Raw genomic sequence first — 14,615 nt, forward strand, 5'->3', positions numbered from 1 at the left:
GAGAAGGAGGGAGGAAAAAGTAAAGGAGGAGGGGCATGGTTTTTAATTACCAAAAACTAATCAGTCCGTCATTCACATCCAGTTGAAAATCAGAATCAAGAAAGATTCCATCTTCATAATATAGGCATGTAATATATTAAACAAAGATTTCTATCTTCATAGAATTTGTAGTTATTCTTTTTATCATCTAACAGTCAATTAGTGAAATCAAAGACAGAAATACCCGATTAGAATTAGATTTTTCTTTTTTTATAAATCAAGGCACCAAAGAAAAATTATATTCATAGTAAAGAAATCATCTGGAATGCAAGGGTATTCAAAGACAACGTTGATTATAGTACCTGAATACACAGAAGATACAAAAAAAAAAAGTAGAGTGAGAAGATAAAAAAAATCCTTAATTTAGTCAAAAGGTTGTTAAATTTAATAAAGATAAAGACTCAATTTGAATGAAAAAAAAAATTGAAGACAAATATTCAACTGAGAAAGGATATCTTTAAAATAAAAATCTAACTGGGATAAGAACATAAATGAAATGCGTTTTGATGAATTTATACTTTTACAATTTAAAAATTTCAGGATTTTTTTTTTTTTTTTTTTTTAATTCGTGACATTTTCCTAGGATATTGATTGAAAGGATTACAAGAACACCTAAAACCTATCTATAGTGAAAACAGATTCTTGTATTCAGTTTGGATAGCAATATAACAAAACCACTACTTCAACGGACGACATTAAAAACACTTAACATTTGCAATTTTCAAGCTACCAGAAACAAACTCAAGCAGTTGAGATTTTTAAATAAAGCAATGTGCAATATTGGCTTATACTAGATAGTTTGAAATAAGACTTGTTCAGCCAGGATTTAGTTAAAAATAGACACATTTCTATAATTTTTGCATGTCCGTCGATTATTCTGCCGGTTTATCATGGGTGAAATATTGTCATAGTGTAACATGCAGATTGAATGAATGCATCTTAAGAATTTGTTCTCATTTTATTTCAATTTTTGAATTAATTATTCATTTGCTGTTGTTCAAATGCTTTTTGATATTTAATATTGGATAGTGTCCAAAACAGTCTCCAATCGAATATGCCCTGCACTGTCAAACAAGCTTTAATCCCCATTGCCATGATGTTGCATCTGTGCTTCTTTAGTAAATATTTTAATGAAATGTGCTCAGACAAATTCTTGCCCTTGACATAAATACTCTCAACAAACCCAACAAGCAACAAAATTCTAAACCTTCACTGGAAATCCCTCTGACGCCAGAGAACTTTCTATTCTGATAGTTTCTTTCCTCAGACTGCAAAACTGAAATTCCCTGTTTCTTGTTTCTCAAACTATACTAACATGTAGAAGTTTAAAATGTAATGTGAACAGAATAGGGATTAAAATTGATTGTAACTAAAGCGTTCATACACTGATATTAACATAGTATTGTTTTTTTTTTTACATAATATAAATTTCTCTTATACATACCAGACCCCATAAATGACAAAAATGTCACTCATTATTTGAAAATCCAAAAGTCACTCACCTAAAAGTAAAAAGAAAGATATAGTTAGTGATAAGAAATTCATTTATATAAAAAGAAATTCATCTTTAATATAAAAATAATGCATTTAAGTGTTATTTCGTAAAATAATCTCACACATACTACACACATATACATAAAAACAATTGTAAAAATTCAATTTTTGTATTAGTGTGTATGTGTGTGTTAGAATTGAACAGCATGACAATTTCAGTTTCACTATCAGTTTAGTTTGTTTTATTTTATTAATATCTTTTTTTAGTAAGAGAATCAATTTTCTTGTATCGTGGTGATTAGTTATTCCACACCTTGTGGAATTATGCCACTATTTCAATAAAGAGTTGATCCACTTGTGAGAATCATTCTCTTTAATGAGTTAATTGTTGAAATACAATCTTCTTATGATTCATTTATTTCATTTTCCAGAGTCAACTTTTTAAAAAAGTGACAAAAACGTTAAAACATACAATAAAGACTAGTATGTTAAAAAAAAAAAACAAAAAAAAAAAAAAAAAAAAAAAAAAAAAATGAATAAAATGAATCCTCTAATATGTATTCATGTTAATGCAAAACTAGTAAATACTTTTCTTTTTTCTTTTATATACAGTATTTTCAATTTTTTTGGATGGAGGATCTTGTTTACTATACAGCAAACAGATTCCTAACTTTTACATATAAGTAATTTTCTTTCTTCTTGGAGGAGACCAGTCTATTTAAATAGATAGCTATAGTGGGAATCTAAAAAGAGGACATTCTAGATGGATGCAAAATTTGCTATGATCAAACCCATTGGCATTCCAGAGAAGAGTCAAGAGTTAACAGAAGAAAAATGTAAAACAATATAAAAATAATTATTCTTGGACTTTTCATATGAAAAAAAAAAAAAAAAAAAAAAAAACTATCAACTAAAATTCTTATATTTCATATTTGGACATAGGCTATGAAAATGACCCAGTTGTAAGAAGCAGTCTCACAGTAATACGTTCCTAAGGTGGAAAACCCTTGCAAAAAAAAAAAAAAAAAAAAAAGCTCTCTCCATGAAAACTACACCTGATGCTAGGCACATGAAGAAAGAAAGTCTTTTTCCATTGTGGTAAAAAGTGTAGTTTTTGCTGTGAATGTCTTACAAGAAAGAAGCAAAGAACTAAGCATGTTCCATGGAAATAACAAGAGAAACTAGCAAGGTCTTTTCTGTGAGAAAGGAGTTGAATAGAAGAGATCCCTTCCTCAAACTATGATACCACAATCTGCTTATACTTCTTTCTGCCCATGACAACCTAGTGTCATCACTTTTCAGACATTTCAAACATTATAAGCATTCTTCCCCCCCCCCTCTTTTTAAATAGAACATATCACACACAAAGACTTTCCGTACTAATGCAGAATAAGGACCATGCTATTATTGGAATTTTCCGGGCAGTTTACATAAAATGCCGGAAGATACCAAATGAAAGATTCATGTTTTTTTTTTCCTTGCAATGCTGGCCTTTTTTTCTCCCCTAATGAAAAACATATCTATATTATTTCTGAAGATAATTCATTGAAAAATTAACTGAAAAATAAAAAGGAAATTCTTTTTGTTGTTACGAAAGAATACAATGAATAATTATTGAACAATATTGACAAATCTTTAAAATTCGAATCAAGAAAATAATAATCATTGTACGGCAAGTTTTATGACTATTTTTTGAATAAATAACAATTGATAGCAAACCAAAAAGATTTTCTATCTTTTTGGTTTAAAATCAAGATAAATATTTACTTTGTTTATAATAAACCAATGGTTGCAAATGTTTTCTTAAACGCTGTTGCCTGCTCATTTCACTAGCTGTGCTTCAGCACCTTTCAGCATTTTACGTAAGTGTCCTGAATATTATGACGATAACCTCGTTCTTATTCTGCATAAATACCAGATTTTTTATTCGTCATTATTTTCTAATGTGCGAGAAAGAATGACTTTTGCTTATATCAGGATATAAAAACATTTGAAGTTACTTACATATTCCTAAATAAAGATGGTGATGATTGATTTATTAAATTCTCATCTTGGTTTGTATGTACTATAAACAAATATACAAGTTGCATTTATTCTTCTATTAAGTCACGTTTTTTATTATTATTATTATTTTTTTTTTTTTAAATAAGAATAGCACATGATCTATTATTTACCCCAAAGTCAGTATAATTTTATATTGTTTTTCTAATTTACTTGATTCGCTTAACCTTTTAGAAATGTCGAGAAATTCTTTACAGTGGAAGAAACCAGGTACAGATTCCACTTGGGATCAACTGAAATCCTGTTAAATGTCAGTAATAAGATACGTATTTGGGTTCGTTTGGGGAAAAGAAAAAAAAAAGAAAACAGTCAAACCATTTTCTTTAGAAAACCAAATATCACATACAAAGTTCGGAAATTTTAATCTTACTCGTGTACATCCGTCAAAAATGAGAAAAAAAAATTATACTCAGCCAATGTTTGCACTTAATAGTCATAAAAACAGAATTACATCAGTAATTTAGTTTTTCATATCTTAATTATCATTTTTCATAATTTGAAAAGCAGCAAATCTTTCCAAATTTATTTCTGACTATGGAGGTGCAATCCGATTTGCTATTTGCTTTTCAGTGTAAGTCTAATATTTGTTTTTTCATTTCAATAAAACTATTGCAAAAATAGAAATATATATATATATATATATATATATATATATATATATATATATATATATATATATATATATGCAAGTCGTTTTTGATGATCTAAAGAAAACAAACACCAACCTCGAGTTCGCTTTTCATTTTTTTAACCCAAGGAAAGATTAAAAAATCTTTCCTTGGCTTATTGATGACACAGAACTTGTTAACATCAAAGATGATAGTTGTAATAAAATGGTTACAAATGAAATTGAAAGATCATAACGTCTCAAACTGATAGAAAAAAAGAAAAAAACAGAAGGAAGACATACAAATCCGTACTGAAGAAAGAAAAAAGAAAACCATCTTATAGAAATAGATTTATATTCTCTTTCCTGATTTGTCGGGCAGGCTTTTGTGTGATGCTACAGATATAACAAATCATTGAATAAGACCCAAGCATGGCATAGGGCTACTGATAAAAAAAAAAAAAAAATACAAAAATCTTGATTATTGTAAAGTACTAACTTTCAAATATATCAGATCATTAGTTTACAAATTACTGTTATTTAAGTGAAGCTACTGTTGCAAAATTTCAAAATAATGGAAACGTCTGATTTTCACGTGTTGATAAAATATTGCTTTCTGATGAGAAAGATTCTGTTTAAGCAAGACAAAGGTTGATAAGTTATTTGGAATCTGCTTCATCAGAAACAATGGTTAAGAGGCGGTATGCTACATTTAAACAGTCGTACAGACACAAATGATACTGAACACTCAGTTCAAATTTGGTAGTTGTCCAAGAAGACAAAGAAATGTTCAAACTCATTTTGGCCGATTGTAAATTTAAGCCGCATGATAGCAAAGGAATTCAAGATATCAGAGGGCAGTATAGTCACCACTTTGCATGAACATTTCTCAATGCTGAGAAAGCTGTGCTCAAAATGGATGCCACATTTGCTCATGGTCGATTAACGAGTCAAATTTAAAGCAATTGTTTATAACCATTGTAACACAGCAAAAAGGAATTTTGCATCAATATGTGATAATGGATGAAACAAGGATCCATCACTTCACTCAAAGTCAAATCGGCAATCAAATGCAGTAGGTGAAAGCCGTTCAAAGTGATCAAAGATACAAACATCAGCAGGCAAAGTGTTGACCTCCATAGTTTGGGACATGCCAGATATTTTGTTCGTAGATTATCTTCAGAAGGAAGAACCATTAATAATAATTACATAGCATTATTGGTGCGTTTGATAGAAAAAAAATGACTCCTCCCCCCCAAAATGCCACAAATAAAACAAAACTAAAAAAAAACAAAAAAAAAAAACATGCTTTCACTAAGACAATGCACTGTGCTACAAATCGATCGCAAAAATACATGAATTGCACTTCAAATTGCTTCCACACCTACTGTTCTCCAGCTGTAGCTTCCAGCAACTATTAGCAGTTTGCAAACTTTAGAAGAATATTCTTGGAAAAGAAATTTGGTTCCAATGAAGAAGTGATATCAAAAACAGAGGCATATTTTAAGGCCAGACAAATTCTATAAAGCAGCATAATAAATTAAAATTAGTAAATAGTTAAGAGAAAACTAAATTAAAATTAGAAGGAAACTATGTAGCTGAATAAAGTCGAATTTTGCCTAAAAGTTGTTTTATTAGTTAAAACTCGAGACTTATTGAAACTGAAATATTACATGCAATCACTAGGTCTCCGATATGGGGTGTACCATATACAAACATCACTTGCCTAGTGAAGAGAGTGGATCCCGATCTCTACAATGCAAGATTCATCATTAAATTCATCAATATAGGTCATCTGGCAAGCAGATGCTCATGTCATTCTCTTCTACACACACGTAAACAATTCGCCCTCATGAAAAGACAAAAAGCTTTTTTTTGTCAGTAGTCGTTTAAAAAGCTATCTACTATAATTTCAAAGTACACCAATCACAACAAAATCTATATAATTATAAAACTCTTGTCAACGATTGGGCGATTCCATCTTTTTAAAAAGAAATGGCAAGTGAATAAATATATATATATATATATATATATATATATATGGGTGTGGCTGAGAGGCTAAGGACTTAGGGTGAAGAATTGTAGGTTTTGGTTTCGATTCTAGCTGATGACATCCAAGTCATATATATTTTAGTTTTGATCTCCCCACTATATTAGGTTCAATATAATAATCGATAGAGAATTGTCTCTAATAATACATAATCAGCATTAATTAAAATATCATATACCGGGCAGCCTGCTAGTAAATTTCAAAGTTAGCAGGTATATGTGACCACTTCTCTCTCAAAGAAAAAAAAAAAAAAAAATAGAAACAATTTGGTGAGTTAACTTGAGGGCATCAAAACCTTTTAACCTTATCCCTGTTCAGCAATATCTATTATATCCTTAGTTAAAATTAGAAAGGGTCCCCCCCCCAAAAAAAACCTACCTATTCATTAGTTCTCTCTCAAAGTTAGAGCGTCAGATTAGGATGAGGATTTGTTTTATCAGCAAGTACTGCACAGCAAGGCGAGGGGAGGGGCATTGAGAAAAAGAAAATGCAACCAAATGAAGACAAAAAAAAAAAAAAAAAAAAAAATTGAAGTTACCAGTAAGAATATTGAAGTATAATAATTTTGTTTACTTTTTAAAGTCCTCTTTACAGTTTCTTAAATACATATCCGTTTTTTTTTCCAAAATACAGCATCAAAATCACTTTACAAATATTACTTCTATATCTACCATTGATTCTCAATCTTAGAGATTTCATATTTTGCCTTCGTTTGTTTTCTGGGTTCTTAGAAAACAAAATTGGATTTAACATAAAACTACACCTATCAAACAATTTTAGTATATATATATGTATATATATATATATATATATATATATATATATATATATATATATATATAAGGAAATTTAAATTTATATACAATGCGGAGGTGTAACAGACAACCAAAATCAAATTAAGATATAACGGTGGAATAAGCTATGTAGATTTACTTTTATCAATATAATATATATGTATAGATTTTTAAAAATATTTTAGATGTATTGTGTTCTTACTTGCATCAGCATAGTCAGATGGAAGGTCCACATTGTAATAGTTCGGGAAATATTTCCTTCATCAAACATATGTTTGACTTATTTTAGTAAGTTTTGTCATTGTTTAACGCAGTTTGAGTCATCTAATACTGAAATAATACCTATTATAAATGTTTCATTGGTGAACATGAACCATTTTACCCATAGCTGGAAAGTTCACATATTTCCCAGTTGTATTTCAGTGCAATACAATTGACATAAGATTTGTAGTTTGCATAATTGCTTCCATAGTCCACATGTACACCTCTATTTTATTGATAGCTGGATGGAGAAATGGTGAATACTTGGATTAAAAATTTTCATGTTGAAGTGAATGCAACAGAACTGAGAGTACTTGAACTTCTTTTGCGCATTTACACCGTCTGAGGATTCATCTAAACTAAGTGAGGGGTGCATAATTGGTGTAATGGATGTCAACGTACATTATAAAATCAGCTACATAGCGTTCAAATCTAAACAGATGCAGTGAATTTACTTACACTCCACATATCTAATATTTTAGAATTGTATAAATGTTAGCTTTTGGTTGGAATGAACAGAATGAAAAAAACAAAAAGACCAAAACGCTTTTCATGTTTTAAAATAGCAGCTTTTTTCCTTTCTTTTTAAATCCAGGCAGCGAGGTTGGAGTATATCCATTTGAATTCCTTCAAAATAATCTGAAAACTAAAGACTCTAGAAGCATGTAAATCGACCAAAATCATTCGCTCCGTTTGTCCTCAGATTTCTTTTCTTCTTTTTAAAGAGGCTTATCTCCAACCAGATTTTGTTATTTTTAAATCCTGCATCAGCTACTCAAGAATAATCACCAAAACTCCAATCTGGTTTAGGCCAAAAAATGTGAGTACCAGCCAAAATATACACAAAAACTTTAGATATAACAAATCTTTAATCAGTGATTTCGCTACCTTGAATTGTCTTTAGCATAAAAACTAAGTGAACTAAATTATTTATAAGTCAAGAAAGCATTTTAGAAGAGATAATATTTTAAATCCTATTTAGGGCACCATCAAATACAAAGCCAAGTCTATGTCTTCTATTCTACATAAAGTTATCTTGCTCGATTTTCAAAATCAGAATCCAAAAAATCTAATAGGTCCTGCACTATCAACCAACTCCAACCCATCATCACAATGTTGTATCTCTGTGTCTACTTTACAAGTAATTTAATGAAATGCTGTGACGAACTTATTGCACCTGTATCTCCTTGACATACATACCTCAAATAAATCTGTCTAGCAGCTAAATCCCACCCTTTCACTGTAGATGTCAGAAGGCCTTCCCTTGGACTACTTAACTTTGGAATTCTTTCATTTCCTGCTTCCTTAACTGTACTAATATGTAGAAGTTTAAATGTAATAAATGTGGACAGGCATCTCACTCACCTGTTTGGTTTCCTGTAGACAGTCAAATAGTAACCCCTTAGTTCAAATGGCAATATTCCTTGTTCAGAAATAACTAGAGTTTAAAAAAACTTAGACCTCAATAGCAATCTGTCTGACATCTTGATACTCGATTAGAACTAGCCCCCCCCCCACTTTCTTCTAAGTTATTAGCCTAATTATATTTTATTTTGCCCCAGATTCTTTATGAAACTACTTATTCTGATGAAGAAAGCGTAATTGTTCCATTAAAACAGAATTTAGCAACTAATAATTCTAGGCTTTGAGAAATGACTTGATAAATAAACTTCATACTTTACCAATGTTTTACGAAAGGAGATACAGTTAAAGTTACAAATGAGTAATTTGTCTTTATTTATAGAAAATAAGTGTAATTGAAATTCAATACCAGCATCCATTTACATTTCATCGGTCAACTTTTGTGTTAATAGTTCAACAAATTAAGCCGAAATTTAGTGGGCAAGGACCTTTTTGCCTCTCTTCTTCCTCACATAAAAAACGTTGGAAGTCTCTCTCTGTTCTATCATTATTTTCATAGCAGGTGCTCAACTGAGCATCAATCTATAGTTCCTCCTGCAAAGCATTCACAACAAATACTCATCTAGCTTACAAGTGTCAATAATTTCCTTTACTCTATCCGTGCCTAAAACTAAAAAATTCCATAAACAAAATTGCTTTCTTAGAACTGTCCGGCTGTGGAACAATACTGTGGAGCTGCTTCCCAGTTGACTCTAACCTGGTCGTTTTCACATCTAGTAAGTTTTTGTTGAGCCATCCATTTAAATAATCAAACCATACCCAAGTTCCACTATTATCGATCATCACGATGTTGCCTCAGTCTACCCAACTAATTCTTATCAAGTGACCCTTTTGGGCTTTCATAAGCTGTGACCCCCCCTCCCCCAGTGATATATAGTATTCATAAACTAAAGAGGCGGGGAATCTTTCAAGAAGGATTTTTCTATTTCAACATTTGAGTAAAAATATCAAACTATTGGAATACTAATCTTTCTATAGACACTTCTATATTTTATATATTATCTACAGAATATCCAACTATTGAAATTTCTTTTATTTTTGAAAAACTTCATATTTTCAAATTTGTTAATTATAGATATGGAAAAAAACCAAAAAAAAAAACCATCAAATTTAAAATCCGACAACAGTTTCTCATACTATTAAATTTAATGGCGGGGATCGATGGGAATATAAAATAAGTCATTCCAGTAAATAACAAGTAAAATTGTATTAATAGCATGATACTGACACACGCGTTGTAGTGGGATTTTTCTTTTTACTAAATCAAAAAAATCTCACTCCAATAAAAAAAAGTCTTTTTCTTTCAAGTTTTCATACTTTACACCAGTAATGCAATTCACTTCTCAAAACAAAATGACAACTGCAATACTTCAAGATTTGATCTGTAAAGAACGCTTTGCAAGAAAAAATTTTTTAAGTTTAATCTTTAAAAATTTATCTTTAAGATTCAAATAATCCTTGACGTGAGGATTCTAGTATACACATGCCGCCAAAAATTATGCGTCAGTGTTTGTACTAATATTCATATAAAAATACATCAGTAATTAGATTTTTCAGATATAAATTATTTCTAATAACCTAAAAAAAAAAAAAAAAGTTTCTTTCCAAATTCAATTCAGACGTCGAGGATTGTCTGACTTGCTATTTGCTTTCCAATACAAGTCTTTCTAATGCTTCCTTTATTATTTTGATCAGATCGCGAATTGAAAATAAAAAGAACGCAGGTTATTTCTGATGAACTAAAAAAATACACCAACTTTAAGACTTTCAAAGACATACAAAAAAAATTTTTTTTTTTTTTTTTATTGAGATTTGAAAATTGGGAATAAAACATAAGAATCATAAGGTAAAACAAAGAAACCGGAACGTTTTAAAAAGGAAAGAAAAAAATCTGTATAGAAAGTAGAAAGGGAGAGGTGTTATGGAAATAGCTTAGTATTTGGTAGACTTAAGTGACTGATGGATATATATTTACAAATTAATAACAAATTGTCTTTTATTATCGAGTGGAGGATGGCCAATAAAAAAAAAAAAAAAAAAAAAAAAAAATATTAAAAAATTGAATTTTCTAAGAAAAAAAAAATCAACTACTTATTTTTAATTCAGTGTGAGATTCTATTTTTATGATCAGATAATTGAAAAAATTCAATCGAGCAACATCTAAATCCCCCCCCCCCCCCCCCAGTATCACATTTTGGAATGCATCTTGTGAGTTGAACAAATTTGGAAACGGGAAGAGGATGACATTGTGAAATATGAATAAGTGGCGGTGATGGTGGTAGGGGTCAGTAAAATCACTTGTCGAATTCCATTACATGGAAATTTGTCAAATTAATTGGTAATAACTACGGTTGCTTAGAAAAAGAAATAGAAGATATACGGAAAAATAATTTTAAAAAGCCTCAGTCCCTCAATTAAAACATTACTTTTAACACAACCTAAAGAGTGTCTTAACTTCAATGACATGAACATGTTATTCATCTTCAAGGAAGATTTACTAACGGATTAACTGATAATCCACATCCTGGGTCAGTAAGTGCATAATTTTGGTTAATTTGTAATGATCAGTCCTCATCATTCTCTGAATTTCATTGATGCAGAAAAGAACAAACTTATGCTTCATTTGAAATTAGAAAGAGGCGAGTATTTTCATGCCACTCAATTTTGCTTTTAATTATTCCATCCCAAATTAAGTCAATAGAAAGCGAAAGGGGGTGGGAGGTGATTGTTGTAGTTGGCAAATATAAAATTTAGATTTTAGTATGTGATATAAAACAATTAACTCTTTGTTATCTTTTATAAAAATAGGGGCATTCTAATTGCTTAATTCCTTACTGGCATTTATAAAACTCAAATAGAAATACATATGGCAATTTATATAGAAGTGCGTAAATCGACAAACGTTTACATAAAAAAAGATTCTGCTAATTAAAGTTAAACTAACGTTGCCCAAGAGTCTTGATCATTTTTTCTTCTAAACTTTGGAGTTCATTTTTTAATCAAGTCATTATTTTTTTTAAACAGAATTTTCAAAGTTAATCATTATGGTATTGTTCAGTCATTAAATTTTTCATTGGGCCCATTATAAAATTATAACTAATTTTGTTGAGATAATGTTGATTTAATCTATTAAATTCTTTCATGATTTTTTTAAATAGAATTGATAATTCGTATTATTGTTCTCGCAACGTTTTATGTTATTTCTCACGTTTCGCCAATGGAACCTCCAACTTTGGATGCATTTTATCACACAGTGGAATCTGTACGGCATTTCGAACAGAACCCTGAGGTTGCAAGCTATCCCCTAGTTCTATTCGAAATTACCTACAGATTCCAAAGTTGGACACAATGACAAGAGGATCAAAAGTTAGATCGGCTGAAACATTGAGAACATAAGATGCACAATATAAATTATATATAAATTCCAAAACTTTCAGTCTTAACACACAAAGATTTGCTAAGAATTTTGAAGACAGATTTTACTTTCTATTCGACAGTTTAAAAGCTTTCAAACACCGATATATTGCAAAGTAAATTATTTGACAAGTGCATTAACCCGTCGGAAGTACTTGTTTTGTTGTTTTGTTTTTCATTTTAGGAATGGGAAGACAATCCAAAATTAATACTTGTTTTGTAATAACTTTTCTGGTGATTCAAAATAAGTTTAATAAAGTAACAGTGCAACAACAGAAAATATTAAATAACAGAATACTTGTTGAATTTTATTGAAATTGTTACAAACTTAGCAACAATATTTCAAAATAAAAATTATATTTAAATTTACAAATGTAACATTCTATATTTCAAAATAAATATTTTTCATAATGTTCTAAACTGAATGTTATTTGTGCATTATGAAAAGAATAGAATTTATTTTTTTATGTACCTTTTAAAAAAAAAAAAAAAGGTTATTTGGAAGAAATTTACCTTAAGAACTAAACTGTAACGGTCATTTTTTATTGTCTTTCCTTTCCGCTGCTAAAATTTTTCCGAATAAAAAAAAAAAAAAAAAAAAACTTCCAGTGAGTAGGTGCACTTTTACCAAATGAGTTGTAGTTTTCGTTTTTCAACTATTAACAAAAGATTAAAATGTTTAACTTGTTTACAAATAACCCAACATTCTGGTGGATTTAATTGCATGATTATGAGATTTTAAAAATTTTGTTTTATTTTACGCTATTTCATTTTTTTTTTATTTTTATTTCCGTAAATATTCAATCAATAGTAAATAAAAAAAATAAAAAATTAATTCAATAGCCATAGAAATGTTTGAACAAATCTCCGAAAGGAAATTTTTTCCAAAATATTATCCAGTATAGACTTCCACCTTACCATACTACTGTAAGAACACAGTGCAAATATATATATTATTGCATTAATAAAATGTGAATCTGCATAGCTTATTTCAAGATTATGTCTTCAGTTGCTTTAATTTGTGTCAATCTGTTACACCTCTGTATTATATTGCCTTCTATAACTTTCCTTTATGATATACAAACTAGACACCGTGTCAAGCAAACTATATTAACCTCTTAATATTAATTCAATTCTCATAATCGAGAAAAACACACATAGAATTTTATTAATATAGATCTAATAATGAAATGGAACACAAACTACGGTGGGGAACAAATACAAAGCAATGTTTGATCACAGATGCTGCATGTTTCAGACAGGATGTGCAGGAAAAAAAAAACGTGCTGGATTAAAACGTTTGGCATGGGAGGTGAAAAGGTTACAGTTGATGAAAGAAAACGTGATTCCCATTGTCATGGGTGCATTTGGGATAGTCAACATATAGAAACAAGTACAAAGAACAGAGTCAAACTAAAGGGTAGAATACTTTGTAAAAAAAGCAAAGTATTACTTTTAACAGCTAGGATGCTTAGAAAAGTGATAGGAAGTAGAATTGTGTCAATTCAGTTCACTTCACAACTGGTAAAGCTATGACAAAAAAAAAAAAAAAAAATAGAACCCATGGAAATTCTACAGAATGAAAAATATATTTAAACAAATGTTTATAAAGCTGATATTTTTTCTGGATCGCGCAAAAATTTTTTTTTTAGACAGAAAAACCAATAACATGCAAATATGAATTTATTAACGTTTCTATGAATAGTGTCCATTGATTGTATTTTTATATCTAGAACTGACACAATGAGATAAGTATTAATAAATACAAAGTATTGTGCTACATAGTTCAACACAAATAAAATCACATTGTAAAATAATCTTTAATTTACTCCTTCAGTCTACCACCTCTTTGGCAGACAATTTTCCCCCCATTTCACTTGCATCCCTTTTTATGTAAAGGCTTTACTGACTTCTTTCTTCAGTGAAGAACTGCTGCACACCAAAATTATGAATTCTTTTCTCACATCACAATAATGATCATATGATATTCGAAAACGAGATTACATCAAAGAGAGGTCACTTCCATATTCTTGTCCACGGTTGCCAAATTGGCTTTTTTAAATCCAAATATAACAAATTTGGCCTTTTTGTAGTTTGGTCTTCAAAAATTATATTTGACCTTTTTCAAAGCATAATGTACAAACTAACTAAGGAAGAAGCAAACAGATTATAGATTTTTTAGTTAGCATCTAAAATTATAAACAAATTTAGTAATTTTTTTAACTATTAAGTAGTCCGATATTTTCCAGATTCTAGCACAATTACTGGTACCATTCCTCATTCCAATACAATTACTGATCCAAATTCTTTTAAAACCTAAATATTTTGCTGTATAGTTGCTTTTTTTCTTTTTCTTGGATTACCATAAAAAAATCATGTACATATAATCTTAAAAATGTAAATACATTTATGGTTAGATATATTAATTTTAGTTTAACTGGTAGTTTTAAAAAAATAAATATTTTATTTATAT

General features: G+C 29.6%; 1 protein-coding gene across 11 annotated transcripts in view; it reads right to left on the reverse strand.

Moving 5' to 3' along the window:
* Positions 1 to 14,615, reverse strand: part of LOC145276974 (serine/threonine-protein kinase tricornered-like) — a 582,645-nt gene that overhangs the window by 385,583 nt on the left and 182,447 nt on the right. The window contains exon 2 of one of the 11 annotated variants that reach the window (XM_080128533.1): positions 1,484 to 1,541. The exons of the other annotated variants lie outside the window; for them this stretch is intronic. The gene's annotated coding sequence lies outside the window, so the exon portion shown is untranslated. The remainder of the gene's footprint in view (positions 1 to 1,483; positions 1,542 to 14,615) is intronic. 11 annotated transcript variants of the gene reach the window in all.

Source organism: Euprymna scolopes, chromosome 5 (genome assembly GCF_053919585.1).
Source record: "Euprymna scolopes isolate OS-2025 chromosome 5, ASM5391958v1, whole genome shotgun sequence".
Lineage (NCBI taxonomy): Eukaryota > Metazoa > Mollusca > Cephalopoda > Sepiida > Sepiolidae > Euprymna > Euprymna scolopes.